The sequence below is a fragment of the Ranitomeya variabilis genome, chromosome 5, assembly GCF_051348905.1.
Source record: "Ranitomeya variabilis isolate aRanVar5 chromosome 5, aRanVar5.hap1, whole genome shotgun sequence".
Classification (NCBI taxonomy): domain Eukaryota; kingdom Metazoa; phylum Chordata; class Amphibia; order Anura; family Dendrobatidae; genus Ranitomeya; species Ranitomeya variabilis.
The window spans coordinates 171,067,073-171,092,253 of NC_135236.1; the positions used below are offsets into that span (position 1 = coordinate 171,067,073).

The following is a 25,181-nucleotide window of genomic DNA, read 5'->3' on the forward strand; positions in this document are numbered from 1 at the left end:
AAAGATGACGTCCTAACACCAGTGCAGCGTCAGAACGTACTTTGTGAGCGGAGTTAGCGCACAATTTGTACAGGCCGCCAATTCTGGTAAAATTGCTTTAATTCGGGGCCGACATCTCAAAGAGGTTTTGTTTTATACACAAAAAAGGAAAAATGTGACAAGGAAAGACATTTGTTATGAAGAATAGTGATGGGTGAACCCAAACAGTAAATTTTGAGGTCCATACCGAATGGCTTAAGTCCGTGCACGAACCCCGAACATGGATTTCTCCAGGAAGTCCATTGTTACTGTTCGGATTCGGCAGCCCAAACATCAAGTGTTTCCCACTCTGTCATTTGTGTGATAGTGCAAGAAACACCGGTGGCTCTGATCATTAAGTTCATTACTGCTGGTTAAAGTGCTGTGGTTCCCACAATGTCAGATGACAGCATGTGAGCCAGTAGTTCTGACCAGTGGTAAAAAGGTTACCGCTGGTCACAGGCATCAGCTGTTAAGAGTACTAATCCCATCATCCAACACCAGCTCTCACTGATAGCAGCAAGGCTGAGGGTACCGTCACACAGTGCCATTTTCATCGCTACGACGGCACGATTCGTGACGTTGCAGCGTCGTATAAGTATCGCTCCAGCGTCGTATACTGCGGTCACACGTTGCAATACACGGCGCTGGAGCGATAATTTCATGACGTATTTGCGATGTAGAAGCCGTTGGTTACTGTGCGCACATCGTATACAACCTGTGTCACACAATGCAATCATGCCGCCACAGCGGGACACTAGACGACCAAAGAAAGTTTCAAACGATCTGCTACGACGTACGATTCTCAGCGGGGATCCGGATCGCAGTAGCGTGTCAGACACAGCGATATCGTAAATGCATCGCTGGAACATCACGAATCGTGCCGTTGTAGCGATCAAAATTGCACTGTGTGACGGTACCCTGATGAGAGTTTTCATCAGCAGGCACCTGTGCAAGAAATTAAAAAATGGTGTGGGTTCCCCTCTATTTTTGATAGCCAGCACAGGTCCAAGCTGTATTTTGAAATTATTTAAATAAATAATTTAAAATAACTGTGTAGTGTCCCCCCCATTTTTGACAACCAGCCAACCTAAAGCACACAGCTGGGGGCTGGTATTCTCAGACTGGGAAGGAGCCATGGATATTGACCCTCCCCAGTCTAAAAATTGCTTCTATTAGGTGTGCCAATTGTACCAGGTCCTTCCCACTTCCCTTGGTATGGTGGCAAATGGGGTCATAGGTTTGGGGTTCATGTCAGCTCTTTTATGGCAGCTGACATCAAGCCCAGGGGTTAGTAATAGAGAGGCATCCTAACCCCATAGTCAGATTGTAATAAAGGCACAGCAAGAATAAAGTCATTGATTTGAAATAAAAACTCCAAACCCTCTTTTAAACATTTATATCACAAAAAGTAAAAAAGCAAAGTTTTACTCCCCGTTCCGCTGAACGCTGACCATGTCGACAGTAAAAGAGCAGAATTAATAAAACACCATATTCCTCACCTGTCCACCGATAATCCATTGATGCTTACGTCCCTTATAAAAGACAAAAAATAATAACACACCATATTCCTCACCTGTCTGACGATAATCCATGAATGATGCCACCGCTGCTTTCCACGCCAACCAGAAAACACTGAGACAGGAACGTGATTATGCTCCTACAGTGTGTAGTGCTAATGTGAGAAAGGTCACCAAAGTTCATAGCTAAGGTCACCGGAGTTCATTATTCTTTTTAAGCCCAAGTACTATCTTTAAAGGGGTTATACATTACTGTAATACTGATTAACTATTCATAGAATAGGTCATCAATATCAGAATATCTGGGTCCAAAACTCAAGACCCCCACTGGGAGTAGGGACCTTCAATAAAGTATAGTGGACATATAAGTATTTAATTAATAAGCAACCAATGAATAAAAATGATTGCATAATAAATACTATGGACATATATGTGATATCAACCATTCTGGGTGACAATGTCTATGCAAGCAATGTAATGGGAAGGTTTGCACCACTCTGATTACATATTTATCTGAGCAAAGCTGCATTACTAAAACGTGAATTAAAAAAAGAGAGAAATAATCCTGTAAAAGTAATATTTTATCTGCTAGAAAATGATCCTACAACTATCAATATAAAAAAACACTATGGATATATGTTTGCATTATTGCTTTTTGCAATGCTTTAAATCTGTGATGTTTAAATTTTCAATAAAAACTTACTGTTCCCAAAAAAAACCACAATGTGGTACTGCTTGTAAACCGAAACTCACTTTTTAATCGAAGTTCAAAATGATTTTAAATGAATAAGAAAAAGATATGAAGTAAAAATTTTCAACAAACTGAACATGTTGTACCTGCTGCGACAAATTACTACAGTTGAAAAACTGCGGCAGAAACCCCACGTGTGAACATATCCTTAAGATTCTGATCAGCATACAGTGAAAGATATTGATGGAGATGATTTATTGTGTGAACAGTCCCCACTACAAGTAATTTCTCACTCAGTATATGTTATTACATCACGGAGTTTATTCAGTAAGAATTAAGAAAATGTCTTATTCATTAAATCTATATATCATACTCTATGTGATAATGCGGTATAAGCAATATTTCTTACCTTTTATTGGCTGTTGATGGATTGCCAGAGCCGTACAGAGATGTGACAAGTGCGATCTTCTCACCACAATCAGCTGGATAGGAGAATGGCAGTTTGTCACCCTTTACAAAGCCCCTTCACACTAAATCTGAGGCTGGGGCATGGCACTTGGTCATATCACACGTGCACTTATGAGCCCAGGATGCAACTTGTATCCAGCAAGAAAATAGAATTATACAACGCAAAAGTCTTAAGTGCTATTCTTCTTAAAGCTTTAGAAGTTATTTCGCAAGACCAATGTATATTGTTTTCCTGTAAATCCAAAATTTGGAGTCACAAAGAGCTCCCTGCTGCTTTACTTATCAGCTGTTCCTTTGGAAATGTCAGCCAGACCTCTCCATGTCTTTGCACCTCAGCATCATTATGTTGCATGTGCTTTCAGTTCCCTGCCTCCTTGATCAGGTGTTAATGTACATTTGTAGGAGATCAGGGTTCAGCAGATGTGCAGTACCACAGCTCTGTAGCAACTACCTCTTTAATATTCAGATTTTATAATCCAGGTGGATTGATAAAATATTGAAATAACCAGGCAACTGATAATCTAATAAATCATTTTTATAGTCTTGGTTGGATCTGCTAAGTTGATGTTGTCTCAGAGTAGGAGCCGGAGATGCAGAGATGAACGAGACCTCTTCAGAGCCGGAGTAGGAATGAAGCAAGGAGATGATTTTCTTCCAAGAGGGCTGAGGACTGTGATGTCACATACCTGCAGTACATCTTCTGGTCATGTGTAAATGAGTCAATGTGAACGCCTGCTACTCATCTATCTTCATCAATCTATGACTTGCAACCTTTTCATTCATTTAAGAAAAAAAATTCCTCTGCTTCTATAGAATTATTAAAGCCCCCTGAGAATTGCTCCAGGGCTGGTATCATGTAGGGAGGGTAAACCAATTATAAAAGAAATAGCCTTCAAGCTTTCAATAATATTTTATATACGGATACAATACCAAATTTAATATTTATCCAGCGACGCAATGTGTGGTAATATATCAGTCCCATGTCAGAATGTTATTAAAATTAAATTATTGAAGTTTGTTCTTCCTGCCTAGAAAGTCTAGATTGGAAACTTTTCAGATGCTAAATGTACAATGAAGAAACCACAGCTTCAGTGCAATATAAAAGTATGTTCGTACAAAACCATATTACGGCTCTATTGTATCTCTATAATAGTTCTGTAGCACGAAAGACTTATTGTATTGAGCACCTGTGCTTTGCATTATTTTTTTTTGTATTGTTTTTTAAATCGCTCTTGCGTCTTTTCAAAAGAGTAAGCGGCGCACAGAGGGAGGAAGATGCTTCACGTGGTCTGACAAATTTAGCATAAATTACAGAAGAATTTACAGGTTAAGATAATACAAATGTATTAAGAGGTCTACAGTGGTATGCAAAAGTTTGGGCACCACTTTTCAAAATTACTGTTATTTTGAAGTTAAGCAAGTTGAAGATGAAATGATCTCTAAAAGGCCTAAAGTTAAAGATGACACATTTCCATTGCATTTTAGGGAAAACAAGTACACTGCTCAAAAAAATAAAGGGAACACTAAAATCCCACATCCTAGATATCACTGAATTAAATATTCCAGTTGTAAATCTTTATTCATTACATAGTGGAATGTGTTGAGAACAATAAAACCTAAAAGTTATCAATGTAAATCACAACTAATATCCCACGGAGTTCTGGAGTAGGAATGATGCTCAAGATCAAAGTGGAAAATGAAGTTACAGGCTGATCCAACTCCAATGGACATGCCTCAAGACAAGGAAATTATGCTCAGTAGTGTGTGTGTCCTCCACGTGCCTTCACGACCTCCCTACAATGCCTGGGCATGCTCCTGATGAGGCGGCGGATGGTCTCCTGAGGGATCTCCCAGTCCAGGACTAAAGCATCCATTAAATCCTGGAGTCTGTGGTGCAACGTGACGTTAGTGGATGGTGTGAGACATGATGTCCCAGATGTGTTCAATCGGATTCAGGTCTGGGGAATGGATGGGCCAGTCCATAGCTTCAATGCCTTCATCTTGCAGGAACTGCTGACACACTCCAGCCACATGAGGTCTGGCATTGTTCTGCTTTAGGAGGAACCCAGGGCCAACCGCACCAGCATATGGTCTCATAAGGGGTCTGATGATCTCATCCCGGTAGCTAATGGCAGTCAGGCTACCTCTGGCGAGCACATAGAGGGCTGTGTGACCCTCCAAAGAAATGCCACCCCTCACCATTACTGACCCTCTGCCAAACCAGTCATGCTGAAGGAAGTTGCAGGCAGCAGATCACTCTCCACGGCGTCTCCAGACTGTCACATCTGTCACATGTGCTCAGTGTGAACCTGCTTTCATCTGTGAAGAGCACAGCGCACCAGTGGGAATTTGCCAATCCTGGTGTTCTGTGGCAAATGCCAAGCATCCTGCACGGTGTTGGGCTGTGAGCACAACCCCATATGTGGACGTCGGGCACTCAGACCATCCTCATGGAGTCAGTTTCTAACTGTTTGTGCAGACACATGCACATTTGTGGCCTTCTGGAGGTCATTTTACAGGGCTCTGGCAGTGCTCCTCCTGTTCCTCCTTGCGCAAAGGCTGTGGTAGCGGTCCTGCTGCTGGATTATTGCCCTCCTACAGCCCCCTCCACATCTCCTGAGGAACTGGCCTGTCTCCTTGTAGCGCCTCCAGACCCCTGGACACTAAGCTGACAGACACAGCAAACCTTCTTGCCACAGCTCGCATTGATGTGCCATCCTGGATGAGCTGCACTACCTGAGCCACTTGTGTGGGTTGTAGAGTTCGTCTCATGCTACCACGAGTGTGAATGTTAGAATCTATTTCATTTTGACCATCCGCCATCTTGTTGTGGTTTTTTGGCTGCTGGACTTTTTCCTCTGGTGCTGGGTTTGTCCTAGGTCAGGTGTTGTGAATTGGACTTTTTGGCTCCCTCTTGTGGTCACTAGCGACATTACAGTTTGAGCTTCTTTCTCTAGCTTGGTACCCACCTGGCTCGTTAGTCCAGGGGTGTTGCTATTTAAGCTTCCTGGATTTTCAGTCTGGTGCCTGGCATCGTTGTAATCAGTTCCTTTCTGTTTGCTCCTGTCTGCTGGTCCTGGTTCTTGCAAAATAAGCTAAGTCCTGCTTCCTTATTTTTTGGTTATTTGCATTTGCTCTTATTTCTGTCCAGCTTGTACCAAATGTGATTCCTGATATAGCTGGAAGCTCTAGGGGGCTGATATTCTCCCCCCGTGCCGTTAGACGGTTCGGGGGTTCTTGAATATTCAGCATGGAAATTTTGATAGGGTTTTTGCTGACCGTATAAGTCATCTTCCTATATTCTGCTATTAGTCAGTGGGCCTCTCTTTGCTAAAAACCTAGTTCATCCTTACGTTTGTCTTTTCTTCTTACCTCACCGTTATTATTTGTTGGGGGCTTGTATCCAACTTTTGGGGTCTTTTCTCTGGAGGCAAGAAAGGTCTATCTTTTCCCTTCTAGGGTTAGTTAGTTCTCCGGCTGGCGCGAGACGTCTAGAACCAACGTAGGTACGTTCCCCGGCTGCTGCTATTTGTGGTGCTAGGTTCAGGTATACGGTCAGCCTAGTTACCACTGCCCTATGAGCTGGTTTTTTGTGTTTGCAGACTTGGTAATAAATTCTGAGACCCTCTGCCATTGGGGTCATAACAGTATGCCAGGCCGAAGGTGAATGTTTAATGCATTGCAGAAGTGGGATAATAAGAAAGGAAATTCTGAGTTTTTTTTTTTTTTTTTTTCTTTCTTCCTCCCCTTTACCTCAGAGTGGCTTGAGCTTGCTGCAGACATGAATGTCCAGACCTTGATTACTAGTGTGGATCAGCTTGCTGCTCGTGTGCAGGGTATTCAAGATTTTGTTACCAGTAGTCCTATGTCAGAACCTAAAATACCTATTCCTGAACTGTTTTCTGGAGACCGATTTAAGTTTAGGAATTTCAGGAATAATTGTAAATTGTTTCTATCTCTGAGACCCCGTTCGTCTGGAGACTCAGCTCAGCAAGTTAAAATTGTTATCTCTTTCTTGCGGGGCGACCCTCAGGATTGGGCTTTCTCGTTAGCGCCAGGAGATCCGGCATTGGCAAATATTGATGCGTTTTTTCTGGCGCTCGGGTTGCTTTACGAGGAACCCAATCTTGAAATTCAGGCAGAAAAAGCCTTGCTGGCTATCTCTCAGGGCCAGGATGAAGCTGAAGTGTATTGCCAAAAATTTCGGAAATGGTCCGTGCTTACTCAGTGGAATGAGTGTGCTCTGGCCGCAAATTTCAGAAATGGCCTTTCTGAAGCCATTAAGAATGTGATGGTGGGTTTCTCCATTCCTACAAGTCTAAATGATTCCATGGCGCTGGCTATTCAGATTGACCGGCGTTTGCGGGAGCGCAAAGCCGCTAATCCTCTGGTGGTGTTGTCTGAACAAACACCTGATTTAATGCAATGTGGTAGAATTCAGACTAGAAATGAACGGAAAAATCATAGACGTCTGAATGGGTTGTGTTTTTACTGTGGTGATTCTACACATGTTATATCAGCATGCTCTAAACGCCTAACAAGGGTTGTTAGTCCTGTCGCCATTGGTAATCTGCAACCTAAATTTATTTTGTCTGTGACTTTAATTTGCTCATTGTCTTCCTACCCTGCTATGGCGTTTGTGGATTCAGGTGCTGCCCTGAGTCTTATGGATCTGTCGTTTGCCAAGCGCTGTGGTTTTGTACTTGAGCCGTTGGTAAATCCTATCCCTCTTAGAGGTATTGATGCTACGCCATTGGCGGAAAATAAGCCGCAGTTTTGGACACAGGTAACCATGTGCATGACTCCTGAACATCGGGAGGTGATTCGTTTTCTTGTTCTGCATAAAATGCATGATTTGGTCGTTTTGGGTCTGCCATGGTTACAGACCCATAATCCAGTTTTGGATTGGAAGGCAATGTCAGTGTCAAATTGGGGCTGTCAGGGAATTCATGGTGATTCCCCGCCGGTGTCTATTGCTTCCTCTACTCCTTCGGAAGTTCCTGAGTATTTGTCTGATTATCAGGATGTTTTCAGCGAGTCCAGGTCCAGTGCTCTTCCTCCTCATAGGGATTGTGACTGCGCTATAGATTTGATTCCAGGTAGTAAATTTCCTAAGGGAAGATTATTTAATCTGTCTGTACCTGAGCATACCGCAATGCGTTCGTATATCAAGGAGTCTCTGGAGAAGGGGCATATCCGTCCATCCTCTTCCCCTCTTGGTGCGGGATTCTTTTTTGTGGCCAAGAAGGACGGATCTTTGAGACCTTGTATAGACTATCGGCTTCTGAATAAAATCACTGTTAAATTTCAGTATCCTTTGCCTCTGTTGTCAGACTTGTTTGCCCGGATTAAGGGTGCCAAGTGGTTCACCAAGATAGATCTTCGTGGTGCGTACAACCTTGTGCGCATTAAGCAAGGAGATGAATGGAAAACTGCATTTAATACGCCCGAAGGTCATTTTGAGTACTTGGTGATGCCTTTTGGGCTCTCTAATGCTCCTTCAGTTTTTCAGTCCTTTATGCATGATATCTTCCGGAAGTATCTGGATAAATTTATGATTGTTTATCTGGATGATATTCTGTTTTTTTCTGATGATTGGGACTCCCATGTTAAGCAGGTTAGGACGGTGTTTCAGGTTTTGCGTGAGAATGCTTTGTTCGTTAAGGGCTCAAAGTGTCTCTTTGGAGTACAGAAGGTTCCCTTTTTGGGTTTTATTTTTTCCCCTTCTGCGGTGGAGATGGACCCAGTCAAGGTCCGAGCTATTCATGATTGGACTCAACCCACGTCAGTTAAGAGTCTTCAGAAGTTCTTGGGTTTTGCTAACTTCTACCGTCGTTTTATCGCTAACTTTTCTAGCGTTGTTAAACCTTTAACGGATATGACCAAGAAAGGTTCTGATGTTGCTAACTGGGCTCCTGCAGCCGTGGAAGCTTTCCAAGAGCTGAAGCGCCGGTTTACTTCGGCGCCTGTTTTGTGCCAGCCTGATGTCTCACTTCCCTTTCAGGTTGAAGTGGATGCTTCTGAGATCGGGGCAGGGGCCGTTTTGTCGCAGAGAGGCCCTGGTTGCTCTGTAATGAGACCATGTGCTTTTTTTTCTAGGAAGTTTTCGCCTGCTGAGCAGAACTATGATGTTGGCAATCGGGAGTTGTTGGCCATGAAGTGGGCATTTGAGGAGTGGCGTCATTGGCTCGAGGGTGCTAAGCATCGTGTGGTGGTCTTGACTGATCACAAGAATCTGATGTATCTCGAGTCTGCTAAACGCCTGAATCCTAGACAGGCCCGTTGGTCATTGTTTTTCTCCCGTTTTGACTTTGTGGTCTCGTACCTACCAGGTTCAAAGAATGTGAAGGCTGATGCTCTTTCAAGGAGCTTTGTGCCTGACTCTCCTGGAGTTTCAGAGCCAGCTGGTATTCTTAAAGAGGGAGTAATCTTGTCAGCCATTTCTCCGGATTTGCGACGTGTGTTGCAGAGATTTCAGGCTGGTAGACCTGACTCTTGTCCACCTGACAGACTGTTTGTTCCTGATAAATGGACCAGCAGAGTCATTTCCGAGGTTCATTCCTCGGTGATGGCAGGGCATCCGGGAATTTTTGGCACCAGAGATTTGGTGGCTAGGTCCTTTTGGTGGCCTTCCTTGTCACGGGATGTGCGGTCATTTGTGCAGTCCTGTGGGACTTGTGCTCGAGCTAAGCCTTGCTGTTCTCGTGCCAGCGGGTTGCTCTTGCCTTTACCTGTCCCGAAGAGGCCTTGGACACACATTTCCATGGATTTCATTTCAGATCTTCCGGTGTCTCAGGGCATGTCTGTCATCTGGGTGGTATGTGATCGCTTTTCCAAGATGGTCCATTTGGTGTCTTTGCCTAAGCTGCCTTCCTCTTCCGATCTGGTTCCTTTATTCTTTCAGAATGTGGTTCGCTTGCACGGCATTCCTGAGAATATCGTGTCTGACAGAGGATCCCAGTTTGTTTCCAGGTTCTGGCGATCCTTTTGTGCTAGGATGGGCATTGATTTGTCATTTTCGTCTGCCTTTCATCCTCAGACTAATGGCCAAACGGAGCGAACAAATCAGACTCTAGAGGCTTATTTGAGGTGTTTTGTTTCGGCAGATCAGGATGATTGGGTGACCTTCTTGCCATTGGCTGAGTTTGCCCTTAATAATCGGGCTAGTTCCGCTACTTTGGTTTCGCCATTTTTCTGCAACTTTGGTTTTCATCCTCGTTTTTCCTCGGGACATGTTGAGCCCTCTGACTGTCCTGGGGTAGATTCTGTGGTGGATAGGTTGCAGCGGATCTGGAATCATGTGGTGGACAACCTAAAGTTGTCACAGGAGAAGGCTCAGCGTTTTGCCAACCGCCGCCGCGGTGTGGGTCCCCGACTTCGTGTTGGGGATTTGGTGTGGCTGTCTTCTCGGTTTGTTCCTATGAAGGTCTCCTGTCCTAAATTTAAGCCTCGCTTCATCGGTCCTTATAAGATTTTGGAAATCCTTAATCCAGTGTCCTTTCGCTTAGATCTTCCGGTGTCGTTTGCCATTCACAACGTGTTCCATAGATCTTTGTTGCGGCGCTACGTTGTGCCTGTGGTTCCTTCTGTTGAGCCTCCTGCTCCGGTGTTGGTTGAGGGCGAGTTGGAGTACGTGGTGGAGAAGATCTTGGATTCTCGTCTCTCCAGACGGAGGCTTCAGTATCTGGTCAAGTGGAAGGGCTATGATCAGGAGGATAATTCCTGGGTGGTCGCCTCTGATGTTCATGCGGCCGATTTAGTTCGTGCCTTTCACGCTGCTCATCCTGATCGTCCTGGTGGTCTTGGTGAGGGTTCGGTGACCCCTCCTTAAGGGGGTGTACTTGTCATGATCTCAATGGCAAGAGAACATAGCATAAGCATATATAGGAACTAGCTCTTGGAAGATGGGAACTGAGCTGACCATGAACTAAACCTAACGCACAACTAGCAGTGGCCGGGTAGCATGCCTACGTTGATTCTAGATGCCCAGCCCAGCCGGAGGACTAAATAAAGCTAGCAGAGGAAAATATTAGTCCTAGCTCACCTCTAGAGAAATACCCCGAAAGGAGACAGAGGCCCCCCACATGTATTGGCGGTGAGTTGAGATGAAATAACAAACGTAGTATGAAAATAGGTTTAGCAAATTTGAGGTCCACTTACTACATAGCAGAAGACAGAAAGGACACTTTCATGGTCAGCTGAAAACCCTATCAAAAACACCATCCAGAAATTACTTTAAAACTCTGGCATTAACTCATAACACCAGAGTGGCAATTCCCGTTCACAAGAGCTTTCCAGACACAGTAACGAAACTACAGCTGTGAACTGGAACAAAATGCAAAAACAAACATGGACAAGAGTCCAACTTATCTAGTAGTTGTCTAGGAGCAGGAACAAGCACAGAGAGGCTTCTGATAACATTGTTGACCGGCAAGCAACTAACAGAGCAGCAAGGTTATATAGCGACTCCCACATCTTGATGGGAACAGGTGAACAGAGAAGATGAAGACACCAGTTCAATTCCACCAGTAGCCACCGGGGGAGCCCAGAATCCAAATTCACAACAGTACCCCCCCCTCAAGGAGGGGGCACCGAACCCTCACCAGAACCACCAGGGCGATCAGGATGGGCCCTATGAAAGGCACGAACCAGATCGGAGGCATGAACATCAGATGCATTCACCCAAGAATTATCCTCCTGGCCGTATCCCTTCCACTTGACCAGATACTGGAGTCTCCGTCTGGAAACACGAGAGTCCAAGATTTTCTCCACAACGTACTCCAACTCACCCTCAACCAACACCGGAGCAGGAGGCTCAACGGAAGGCACAACCGGTACCTCATACCTGCGCAATAATGACCGATGAAAAACGTTATGAATAGAAAAGGATGCAGGGAGGTCCAAACGGAAGGAAACAGGGTTAAGAATCTCCAATATCTTATACGGGCCGATAAACCGAGGCTTGAACTTAGGAGAAGAGACCCTCATAGGGACAAAACGAGAAGACAACCACACCAAATCCCCAACAGAAAGCCGAGGACCAACACGACGGTGGCGGTTGGCAAAAAGCTGAGTCTTCTCCTGGGACAACCTCAAATTGTCCACCACCTGCCCCCAGATCTGATGCAATCTCTCCACCACAGCATCCACTCCAGGACAATCCGAAGATTCCACCTGACCAGAGGAAAATCGAGGATGAAACCCCGAATTACAGAAAAACGGGGACACCAAAGTGGCAGAGCTGGCCCGATTATTGAGAGCGAACTCCGCCAATGGCAAAAAAGCAACCCAATCATCCTGGTCAGCAGACACAAAACACCTCAGATATGTCTCCAGGGTCTGATTAATCCGCTCGGTCTGGCCATTCGTCTGAGGATGGAAAGCGGACGAAAAAGATAAATCTATGCCCATCCTAGCACAGAATGCCCGCCAAAATCTAGACACGAATTGGGTCCCTCTGTCAGAAACGATATTCTCAGGAATACCATGCAAACGAACAACATTTTGAAAAAACAGAGGAACCAACTCGGAAGAAGAAGGCAACTTGGGCAGAGGAACCAAATGGACCATCTTAGAAAAACGGTCACACACCACCCAGATGACAGACATCTTCTGAGAAACAGGCAGATCTGAAATAAAATCCATCGAGATGTGCGTCCAAGGCCTCTTAGGAATAGGCAAGGGCAACAATAATCCACTAGCCCGAGAACAACAAGGCTTGGCCCGAGCACAAACGTCACAAGACTGCACAAAGCCTCGCACATCTCGTGACAGGGAAGGCCACCAGAAGGACCTTGCCACCAAATCCCTGGTACCAAAAATGCCAGGATGACCTGCCAACGCAGAAGAATGAACCTCAGAGATGACTCTACTGGTCCAATCATCAGGAACAAACAGTTTATCAGGTGGGCAACGATCAGGTCTCTCCGCCTGAAACTCCTGCAAGGCCCGCCGCAGGTCTGGAGAAACGGCTGACAATACCACTCCATCCTTAAGGATACCTGTGGGCTCAGAGTTACCAGGCGAGTCAGGCTCAAAACTCCTAGAAAGGGCATCCGCCTTAACATTCTTAGAACCCGGTAGGTATGACACCACAAAATTAAACCGAGAAAAAAATAATGACCAGCGCGCCTGTCTAGGATTCAGGCGCCTGGCGGTCTCAAGATAAATCAAATTTTTGTGGTCAGTCAATACCACCACCTGATGTCTGGCCCCCTCAAGCCAATGGCGCCACTCCTCAAAAGCCCACTTCATGGCCAAAAGCTCCCGATTCCCAACATCATAATTCCGCTCAGCGGGCGAAAATTTACGGGAAAAGAAGGCACAAGGCCTCATCACGGAGCAGTCAGAACTTTTCTGCGACAACACTGCCCCAGCTCCGATCTCAGAAGCATCGACCTCAACCTGAAAAGGTAGAGCAACATCAGGCTGACGCAACACAGGGGCAGAGGAAAAACGGCGCTTAAGCTCCCGAAAGGCCTCCACAGCATCAGGGGACCAATCAGCAACATCAGCACCCTTCTTAGTCAAATCGGTCAATGGCTTAGCAATATCCGAAAAACCAGCAATAAATCGACGATAAAAGTTAGCAAAGCCCAAAAATTTCTGAAGACTCTTAAGAGAAGAGGGCTGCGTCCAATCACAAATAGCTTGAACCTTGACAGGATCCATTTCAATGGAAGAGGGGGAAAAAATATATCCCAAAAAGGAAATCCTCTGTACCCCAAAAACACACTTAGAACCCTTCACACACAAAGAATTAGACCGCAAAACCTGAAAAACCCTCCTGACTTGCTGGACATGAGAGTCCCAGTCATCCGAAAAAATCAGAATATCATCCAGATACACAATCATAAATTTATCCAAATAATCGCGAAAAATATCATGCATAAAGGACTGGAAAACTGACGGAGCATTAGAAAGACCAAAAGGCATCACTAAATACTCAAAGTGGCCCTCGGGCGTATTAAATGCGGTTTTCCACTCATCCCCCTGCCTGATTCGCACCAAATTATACGCCCCACGAAGGTCAATCTTAGAGAACCACTTGGCCCCCTTTATGCGAGCAAACAAATCAGTCAGCAACGGCAATGGGTATTGATATTTAACAGTGATTTTATTCAAAAGCCGATAATCAATACATGGTCTCAAAGAGCCGTCTTTTTTTGACACAAAGAAAAAACCGGCTCCTAAGGGAGATGACGATGGACGAATATGTCCCTTTTCCAAGGACTCCTTTATATATTCTCGCATAGCAGCATGTTCAGGCACAGACAGATTAAATAAACGACCCTTTGGGTATTTACTACCCGGGATTAAATCTATGGCACAATCGCACTCTCGGTGCGGAGGTAACGAACCAAGCTTGGATTCTTCAAAGACGTCACGATAGTCAGACAGGAACTCAGGAATTTCAGAGGGAATGGATGATGAAATGGAAACCACAGGTACATCCCCATGAGCCCCCTTACATCCCCAGCTCAACACAGACATAGCTCTCCAGTCGAGGACTGGGTTGTGAGATTGCAGCCAAGGCAATCCTAGCACCAAATCATCATGTAGATTATACAGCACCAGAAAGCGAATAATCTCCTGGTGATCCGGATTAATACGCATAGTTACTTGTGTCCAGTATTGTGGTTTATTATTAGCCAATGGGGTGGAGTCAATCCCCTTCAGAGGAATAGGAGTCTCCAAAGGCTCTAAATCATACCCACAGCGTTTGGCAAAGGACCAATCCATAAGACTCAAAGCGGCGCCAGAGTCGACATAGGCGTCCGTGGTAATAGATGACAAAGAGCAAATCAGGGTCACAGATAGAATAAATTTAGACGGTAAGGTGCAAATGGAAACAGATTTACCAAGCTTTTTAGTGCGCTTAGAGCATGCTGATATAACATGAGTAGAATCACCACAATAGAAACACAACCCATTTTTCCGTCTAAAATTCTGCCGCTCGCTTCGGGACAGAATTCTATCACACTGCATACTCTCTGGCGACTTCTCAGTGGACACCGCCAGATGGTGCACTGGTTTGCGCTCCCGCAAACGCCTATCGATCTGAATAGCCATTGTCATGGACTCATTCAGACCCGCAGGCACAGGGAACCCCAAGGCCAGAAAAAACGCATCCACATTGAGCAACGCAGGATCCCCTGGTGTCAATGAAAAAGCCCAGTCTTGAGGGTCGCCCCGGAGCAAGGAAATCACAATCCTGACCTGCTGTGCAGGGTCTCCGGCAGAGCGAGATTTCAGAGACAAAAATAATTTGCAATTATTTCGAAAATTCTGAAACCCGGATCTATTCCCCGAGAAAAATTCCGGCAAAGGAATTCTCGGCTCAGATACAGGTGCATGACAAACAAAATCTTGCAAATTTTGTACCTTCGTGGCGAGATTATTCAAACCTGCAGTTACACTCTGAAGATCCATTACAAACAGGTGGACACAGAGCCATTCAAGGGTTAAGAGGAGGTAAGAAGCAGCTAGACAGCAATTAAGGGCTAGGCAGCAAAACTCTGAGGGGAAAAAAAAAAAATTTCCCTTCAACACTTCTTTTTCTCCTGCTTCAGCCCAAACAATTAACACTTTGTTGGCCGGTCAAGCTGTCATGATCTCAATGGCAAGAGAACATAGCATAAGCATATATAGGAACTAGCTCTTGGAAGATGGGAACTGAGCTGACCATGAACTAAACCTAACGCACAACTAGCAGTGGCCGGGTAGCATGCCTACGTTGATTCTAGATGCCCAGCCCAGCCGGAGGACTAAATAAAGCTAGCAGAGGAAAATATTAGTCCTAGCTCACCTCTAGAGAAATACCCCGAAAGGAGACAGAGGCCCCCCACATGTATTGGCGGTGAGTTGAGATGAAATAACAAACGTAGTATGAAAATAGGTTTAGCAAATTTGAGGTCCACTTACTACATAGCAGAAGACAGAAAGGACACTTTCATGGTCAGCTGAAAACCCTATCAAAAACACCATCCAGAAATTACTTTAAAACTCTGGCATTAACTCATAACACCAGAGTGGCAATTCCCGTTCACAAGAGCTTTCCAGACACAGTAACGAAACTACAGCTGTGAACTGGAACAAAATGCAAAAACAAACATGGACAAGAGTCCAACTTATCTAGTAGTTGTCTAGGAGCAGGAACAAGCACAGAGAGGCTTCTGATAACATTGTTGACCGGCAAGCAACTAACAGAGCAGCAAGGTTATATAGCGACTCCCACATCTTGATGGGAACAGGTGAACAGAGAAGATGAAGACACCAGTTCAATTCCACCAGTAGCCACCGGGGGAGCCCAGAATCCAAATTCACAACAGGTACTGTTGTGAATTGGACTTTTTGGCTCCCTCTTGTGGTCACTAGCGACATTACACTCTGAGCTTCTTTCTCTAGCTTGGTACCCACCTGGCTCGTTAGTCCAGGGGTGTTGCTATTTAAGCTTCCTGGATTTTCAGTCTGGTGCCTGGCATCGTTGTAATCAGTTCCTTTCTATTTGCTCCTGTCTGCTGGTCCTGGTTCTTGCAAAATAAGCTAAGTCCTGCTTCCTTATTTTTTGGTTATTTGCATTTGCTCTTATTTCTGTCCAGCTTGTACCAAATGTGATTCCTGATATAGCTGGAAGCTCTAGGGGGCTGATATTCTCCCCCCGTGCCGTTAGACGGTTCGGGAGTTCTTGAATATTCAGCATGGAAATTTTGATAGGGTTTTTGCTGACCGTATAAGTCATCTTCCTATATTCTGCTATTAGTCAGTGGGCCTCTCTTTGCTAAAAACCTAGTTCATCCTTACGTTTGTCTTTTCTTCTTACCTCACCGTTATTATTTGTTGGGGGCTTGTATCCAACTTTTGGGGTCTTTTCTCTGGAGGCAAGAAAGGTCTATCTTTTCCCTTCTAGGGTTAGTTAGTTCTCCGGCTGGCGCGAGACGTCTAGAACCAACGTAGGTACGTTCCCCGGCTGCTGCTATTTGTGGTGCTAGGTTCAGGTATACGGTCAGCCTAGTTACCACTGCCCTATGAGCTGGTTTTTTGTGTTTGCAGACTTGGTAATAAATTCTGAGACCCTCTGCCATTGGGGTCATAACAGTCAGGTGATTGCATCACCCTTTATTACCCAGTACCTGTCTCCCAGTCCTTGCTGGACAACAGTGTTAATCCACTAGTGTTCTGGCTTGGTGCCTTGCTAGCTTTCTGTGTTTGATTTTGTGCAGTTCTGGGATCTCTAGTTCTGCCAGTTTTTTGTTTTTCCGTTCGTTTCTGCAGCTTCCTCTATTTTCCTACTAGGAGGTTTCCTGTTACCTACATGTCTCACTCATCATGCTCAAAGTGTCTCACCCCTGCTATTCCATGTGTATCTCTCTCCCCATCACGCTCCATGTGTCTCACCCCTGCTGTTCCATGTGTATCTCTCTCCCCAGCACGATCCATGTGTCTCACTCATCATTCTACATGTCATGACCAGCTCTACCCTCACCTACTGTATTCTCACCCATCCCTTGTAGATTGTGAGCCTTCGCGGGCAGGGTCCTCTCTCCTCCTGTACCAGTTATGGCTTGTATTGTTCAAGATTATTGTACTTGTTTTTATTATGTATACCCCTCCTCACATGTAAAGCGCCATGGAATAAATGGCGCTATAACAATAAATAATAATAATAATAATAATAATGTCTCGCTCTCCCATCAGTCTCTCTCGGCCATACTAATGTATCCCCTCCCTCCTCAATGCCTGGCCATTCACTGCAGACCTGGATCTCCTTCTTATCTTACTGAAGGATGAGTCACAGACAGCTCTGCTCAGATAATGCTGCTCCATAAGCACCACATGTCTTCACTCTTCCTCCAGTCCACCATGCTGCTGAGTCCACTGTGTTCTGCTCATCTGTAAACAAGCTGTGCTTCTGATGCAGTAACTGCTGGTGATAGCAGATCACAGGTCAGTCACACACAAAATGACTCTGCCCTGTAATGCTGCTCTTCATTCTGCCCCAGGGATATTAGACCACCCAAAAGGGTGGGGAAATGGTGATGTCAGCAGTTACTGCCCCAATTTTCCAGCTAACAGTAAAGCTGGTAAGTCTTACTATAGCTGCTTGAGGTCTAAAACGGAAAATGCTCCCCCTAGTGGTAAATATATATATTTGTACGAAAATATATAATATTTTTAATATAAAAATGTTTGCAAACAGTGAAAACAGTGCATTAATACATTTTTTTTTCTATTTTAAGCTTAATTTCACAAAAAAGCAAACTACAAGAAAACTGGTGGCACCTTCCCTTTAAGGGTCCATTTTCTCATTTTTATGAAAAGTAAACTTTGGAGCTAAAGTAAAATGTTAGTGAAAAAAGTTAAATGTTCATTTTTTCCTTCCACTTTGCTTTACTTCCTGTGAAGCACCAGAACAGTTGTTAAACTTCTTGAAGTCTTTGAGGGGTGCGGTTTTTTAGAATGGTGTCTCTTTTGGGTATTTTCTGTCATATAGCCCCCTCAAAGTCACTTCAAATGTGGTCCCTAAAAAATGGTTTTGTAAATTTTGTTAAATATTTTCACAAATAAACGCAATTCATATCGAATACATTTTACCACTATCACGAAGTACTATATGTCACAAAAAACAATCTCATAATCAGTGGGATCCGTTGAAGCATTCCAGAGTTATAACCACATAAAGTGACACTGGTCAGATTTAAAAAATTTAGCCTAGTCATTAAGGTCACAATTCGCTTGGTCACTAAGGGGTTAAGAACCCAAGTCAACCCCTTTAGTGTAGGCTGTTTGGAAAATAGCCAGCTGATTGTTTTGGGTGTGTTTTTTAAACTTCCCTGGTGTTCTAGGGTGGTATTGGATTACTGAAAATACATTTAGCTGTCTGGGTATTCATCACAGCAATTCATACAACATGATATTCTTCAATTACAGTCTTCATTTATTACCTGAAGGTCACCAGTGCAATATTGCCTAATTACATAGTCATTGAGTCACCTTTTTTGATTTGGCGAGCAGTTTCAAGGTGAAATGTCCATTCACCGATTTTTAGCAGTTCACCAAGAGTCTTAAGAGCAGTAACATGCCATACATGAACCTCAGGAGGAAAGGATTAGTCCTATCTGTGAGAAACTGTGTGAAGATAGCTCCCTGAGAAATGACAGGATAATGTTTTTAATCAAATTATTACATGTAGTTCTGAAGAAGAATTATTTTAAATTTAATGAAGATTACTACTTGCATTAATGGGGTACTTTGTTGGGGTCCTTCGCAGTACCAAGTTTTGCTAATGTATTCATGGACATTATAGAGACTAATTTTGTATTTCCCTTTGACCACGTGATACATGAAAAAAAATGTTTTCAATTTGTGAATGATATTTTTCTTGCATGGGGGAAAATGAAATAGAGTTGATGGAGTTCATTAGTTTTTTGAATTTATGCCATGAATATATTAAATTTATCCCTGAATGGGACAGTAATTCAGTTTTTTATTTTGGATGTTACAGTTATAAAACACAGTAAAAGAATTCAATTTATGTTATATACAAAAAGCACAAGCCTGAATCATCTCCTACATTATAAAAGTCATCATGTTCTGCATGTATTCGGAAGTAGTTCAGTATCCATTAAGTAATAGGTTACTTGCATTTTTTCAAAAATACGCAATGTAAAAAACTAACCAAAAACTCATTGTGGGAACGTAGCCTAAGGCCAGGTGCACATGTTGAGTATTTGATGAGTTTTTTACATCAGTACTTGTAAGTCAAAACCAGGTGAGGAACAATCAGAGGAAAAGTATAATAGAAACACGTCACCACTTCTGCAATTTTCGCCCACTCCTGGTTTTGGCTTACATATTCTGAGGTAAAAAACTCATCAAATACTCAATATGTGCACGTCACCTTAGAGTCAGGCCGGCCTCACACTAGCGAGTTTTACGGACGTATGCAAAGAGTTTTGAGAGAAAGGTACATGCAAATAAGGTAGGAACACCACAAATATATAAACAAAAGTACAAAAGTTTATTTCCACATAAGAATATTACACACAATTATTTAAAACCATCTAAAAGATGCAATCCACTTGGTGGAGTGCATGTCCACTCCAAACTAATATAGTACAATGCTTATAAAGATATATAACTGTACATATAAAGTATCTGGCTTTGTAAACATATAATGCACCAAGAAAAATATATAAATTGTATCACAACATTGCTGCATGAATCACATATATAATCTGTAGGTTCTATTATATGGACCCTTAGGGTAGCGATCCTATGACCAGTATCTGCTATGCACCCTATTATGGTTTCCACCAGTATACAGGTCCTTCTCAAAAAATTAGCATATAGTTTTAAATTTCATTATTTACCATAATGTAATGATTACAATTAAACTTTCATATATTATAGATTCATTATCCACCAACTGAAATTTGTCAGGTCTTTTATTGTTTTAATACTGATGATTTTGGCATACAACTCCTGATAACCCAAAAAACCTGTCTCAATAAATTAGCATATCAAGAAAAGGTTCTCTAAACGACCTATTACCCTAATCTTCTGAATCAACTAATTGACTCTAAACACATGCAAAAGATACCTGAGGCTTTTAAAAACTCCCTGCCTGGTTCATTACTCAAAACCCCCATCATGGGTAAGACTAGCGACCTGACAGATGTCAAGAAGGCCATCATTGACACCCTCAAGCAAGAGGGTAAGGGTACCGTCACACATTGAAATTTCCATCGCTACGACGTTACGATTCGTGACGTTCTAGCGATATCGTTACGATATCGCAGTGTCTGACACGCAGCAGCGATCAGGGATCCTGCTGAGAATCGTACGTCGTAGCAGATCGTATGGAACTTTCTTTCGTCGCTTGATCACCCGCTGACATCGCTGGATCGTTGTGTGTGACAGCGATCCAGCGATGTCTTCGCTTGTAACCAGGGTAAACATCGGGTAACTAAGCGCAGGGCCGCGCTTAGTAACCCGATGTTTACCCTGGTTACAAGCGTAAACGTAAAAAAACAAACCGTACATGCTCACCCGTCGGTGTCCTTCAGGTCCCTTGCCGTCTGCTTCCTGCTCTGAGTGCCGGCCGGAAAGTGAGAGCAGATCACAGCGGTGCTGCGATCTGCTCTCACTGTACGGCTGCACTCAGAGCAGGAAGCAGACGGCAAGGGACCTGAAGGACACCGACGGGTGAGTATGTACGGTTTGTTTTTTTACGTTTACGCTTGTAACCAGGGTAAACATCGGGTTACTAAGCGCGGCCCTGCGCTTAGTTACCCGATGTTTACCCTGGTTACCCGGGGACTTCGGCATCGCTCCAGCGCCGTGATTGCAACGTGTGACCGCAGTCTACGACGCTGGAGCGATATTCATACGATCGCTGCGACGTCACGGATCGTGCCGTCGCAGCGATGAAAATTTCAATGTGTGACGGTACCCTAAGACCCAGAAAGAAATTTCTCAACAAATAGGCTGTTCCCAGAGTGCTGTATCAAGGCACCTCAATGGTAAGTCTGTTGGAAGGAAACAATGTGGCAGAAAACGCTGTACAACGAGAAGAGGTGACCGGACCCTGAGGAAGATTGTGGAGAAGGACCGATTCCAGACCTTGGGGAACCTGAGGAAGCAGTGGACTGAGTCTGGTGTGGAAACATCCAGAGCCACCGTGCACAGGCGTGTGCAGGAAATGGGCTACAGGTGCCGCATTCCCCAGGTAAAGCCACTTTTGAACCATAAACAGCGGCAGAAGCGCCTGACCTGGGCTACAGAGAAGCAGCACTGAACTGTTGCTAAGTGGTCCCAAGTACTTTTTTCTGATGAAAGCAAATTTTGCATGTCATTCGGAAATCAAGGTGCCAGAGTCTGGAGGAAGACTGGGGAGAAGGAAATGCCAAAATGCCTGAAGTCCAGTGTCAAGTACCCACAGTCAGTGATGGTGTGGGGTGCCATGTCAGCTGCTGGTGTTGGTCCACTGTGTTTCATCAAGGGCAGGGTCAATGCAGCTAGCTATCAGGAGATTTTGGAGCACTTCATGCTTCCATCGGCTAAAATGCTTTATGGAGATGAAGATTTCATTTTTCAGCACGACCTGGCACCTGCTCACAGTGCCAAAACCACTGGTAAATGGTTTACTGACCATGGTATTACTGTGCTCAATTGGCCTGCCAACTCTCCTGACCTGAACCCCATAGAGAATCTGTGGGATATTGTGAAGAGAAAGTTGAGAGACGCAAGACCCAACACTCTGGATGAGCTTAAGGCCGCTATTGAAGCATCCTGGGCCTCCATAACATCTCAGCAGTGTCACAGGCTGATTGCCTCCATGCCACGCCGCATTGAAGCAGTCATTTCTGCCAAAGGATTCCCGACCAAGTATTGAGTGCATAACTGAACATTATTATTTGATGTTTTTTTTGTTTGTTATTAAAAAACACTTTTATTTGATTGGACGGGTGAAATATGCTAATTTATTGAGACAGGTTTTTTGGGTTATCAGGAGTTGTATGCCAAAATCATCAGTATTAAAACAATAAAAGACCTGACAAATTTCAGTTGGTGGATAATGAATCTATAATATATGAAAGTTTAATTGTAATCATTACATTATGGTAAATAATGAAATTTAACACTATATGCTAATTTTTTGAGAAGGACCTGTATAATAAAGAGCAGAAAATATACATAGGACTCCTATTCTAGGTGCTGTTGATCCGGAAAATAGAAATGCATACTGGAAATCGGATACCTGGCCACTTTGCATAGTATCTACAAATATGCTCATATTATAAGTGCCTTGTGCCTCCCTCTTGTCTATAACAGAGGATGAAATGCCTGGTAAACAGAGGAAAAGAAACACGTGCTGTATACTTAGCCCTGTCCAGTCCACTAAGGTCGCCCCCTCGTCCCATGTGCAGCGGTGCAGCCAGTTTAGAATGGAGTGTGAAGTATGGAAACCCACGCGTTCCGACACACTAGGTGTCTTTTTCAAGGCGAGTATATCCAATATGCAGAGATACATTCTTTTTATAGTGTCTAAATTACTTTACCAATGAAGCAGCTGCGGGAAGCAGATTGCGGCTGTGGCGCCAGCGTGTACGGCCGTTGACCCGGAAGTTGTGGTAACAGGGTCATAACCCACAGAGCGCCTGCGCGTATATTTTAGCGATCCTCTGCTTATTTTCCTATGCGCCTGCGCATTTTGGGGAAGAATCCCCCATTTGATATGCGCTTGCGCGTCAGGTACGCTGGGCCTGAACCCTTTTCATGTCATAATTTGCATCGGCGCATTATATATCATACCGCAAAGCGCTAGTGAGTTCTATATAAAAGAGGGGTAGATTATCATGCAATTTTGACTCCTTGTATAGCTCCCACTAAATTGAAGATGTTTAAATAAGGAAACTAATACAGGAGCATAACCTAAATCCTGTATTCTGTGTATATTTCATTCGTTACATTTTTAGGAACAATATGTCCCAAAGCTTTCATTATACAATACAATATCAGTCGAATATTAATCTGCCATGCATTATTTTTGAACAACATTTTTTAAGAAAATATATATATATACTCTCATTTAAACCATACTCAATGGGACTCTGCGGAATCCCGCGGCCATTTTCCTGAAGCCCCGGGCAGCAGAGCGCTCCATCTGCGCAGGCGCGGCCACAGGAAAGATGGCCGCGCCCACCGGTAAACGGCTGAATAGCGAAGACCGCGCTGTTATTCATCTCCTGGGCAGTGGATTCGCCTGCTGGACATGCGCACACCACTACGCCACCAACGTAATGATGAGCAGGATCCTGGGGGACAAACAGCGCTGTGACCACGCCCATCCGACCTGACCAACTTGAGTGACAGGACAAAACGGCCACTTCACAAAGGTATTTCGGCAGCCTAACGGGGGTGTAAAGGCACCAAAAAGGCACTAATGTAAAGCCCAGCTCGGCCCCTATTTCACACTATTTTTATCTAATCTTTAAAAAACGGGGTGATAGGTTCCCTTTAAATGTTTTAACGAACATTTGAGCACATAAATCCATTAGATGTCGGTTTTGCAAGCCTGCGAGAAAATATCGCAGTACGGATGCCATACGGATTACATACGGAGGATGCCATGCGCAAAATACGCTGACACACCCTGCCTACGGATGACATACGGATCATTATTTTGGGGACTTTTCTGCGTATTACGGCCGAAAAAAACGGACCGTATTTACATACGCTGAGTGTGAGGTCGGACTCAGCGTGTGGGAAGTGCTGTAGAACATATAGAGAACAATACAAAGAGAAGAAATTTGTTCAATAAAATATTCAAAGGGAACCTGTCAGCAGGATTGTGCACAGTAACCTACAGACAGTGTCAGGTCGGTGCCGTTATACTGATTGAAATGATATCTTGGTTGATGAAATCCATCTTGTGGTTGCTGTTTAATCTTTATTTTCAGTTTTCAGTTAATCAGATACTCATGCTCCGGGGCGGCCTCTGGGGGAGGTGGGGTCTTCATGTGGTGCTCTGCATACATATTCATCTGTATGGCTTTTGACAGGTCACTGATCCCTCAGTGACCTGCCCCCTATTTTACATACTGTATATCTTATTGTTTTGAAAAAATAAATTACATTCATCATGCAGGTGCCGCCTGCCCTGTAGCATGATCGCATCTATAATATCCATATATTCATTTTATTTAGTTATATAAATTTCTTCAGAAAAAAAAATCTTTCTCAAAATCGCACCAGCCACACGTACGCAGTAGCATAATTTGCAACGCGATAGATTACTGTGCAGGCTCTGCCCCTGGCACCATTTTGCTAGAGAAAAAAAAACTATTTTGTCTCCACCAAGATTGTGCCGGTGGCACGTGTGCAATAGCATCTGTCGGACTGCCGCCAGCGCCTGCATGATGAATGTCATTTTTTTTTTTCCAAAACAATAAGATATACAGTACGTAAAATAGGGGGCAAGTCACTGAGAGATCAGTGACCTGTCAGGAGCCATACACATGAATATGTAAGCAGAGCACCACATGAAGACCCCTCACAGGCTGCCCCGAAGCACGAGAATCTAATTAACTGAAAACTGAAAATAAATATTGAGCAACAACCACAAGACAGATTTCATCAACCAAGGTATCATTGTAATCAGTATAACAGCGCCGACCTGACCCTGTGTCACGGCGTCACCTGCCGCCGCTCCTGCCGCTGCGCCTGCTGCTCTCTCTGCGCACCGACATTCTTACCCGTCCCGGCGCGCTCCAGCGGTGTGCGGTGTGTTCCGGTCTCTTCTCCTGACTCGCCGCCGGTCCCTGGCTCTCGTCTGTACCTTGCTCTGTCCTGTGCGTCCGCCATATCTTGCTCTGTCCTGTGCATCCGCAGTACCTTGCTCTGTCCTGTGCGTCCGCCATACCTTGCTCTGTCCTGTGCATCCTGTGTTTCCACCATACCCCGCCTGACCAGTGTTTCCG

The 25,181-nt window shown here is 44.2% G+C and overlaps 1 protein-coding gene across 2 annotated transcripts in view; it reads right to left on the reverse strand.

Moving 5' to 3' along the window:
* LOC143773514 (gonadotropin-releasing hormone II receptor-like) overlaps positions 1 to 25,181 on the reverse strand; it is a 140,992-nt gene that overhangs the window by 75,386 nt on the left and 40,425 nt on the right. The window contains exon 1 of one of the 2 annotated variants that reach the window (XM_077260933.1): positions 2,639 to 3,307. The exons of the other annotated variant lie outside the window; for it this stretch is intronic. The gene's annotated coding sequence lies outside the window, so the exon portion shown is untranslated. Of the gene's footprint in view, positions 1 to 2,638; positions 3,308 to 25,181 lie in introns of those variants that run through there. 2 annotated transcript variants of the gene reach the window in all.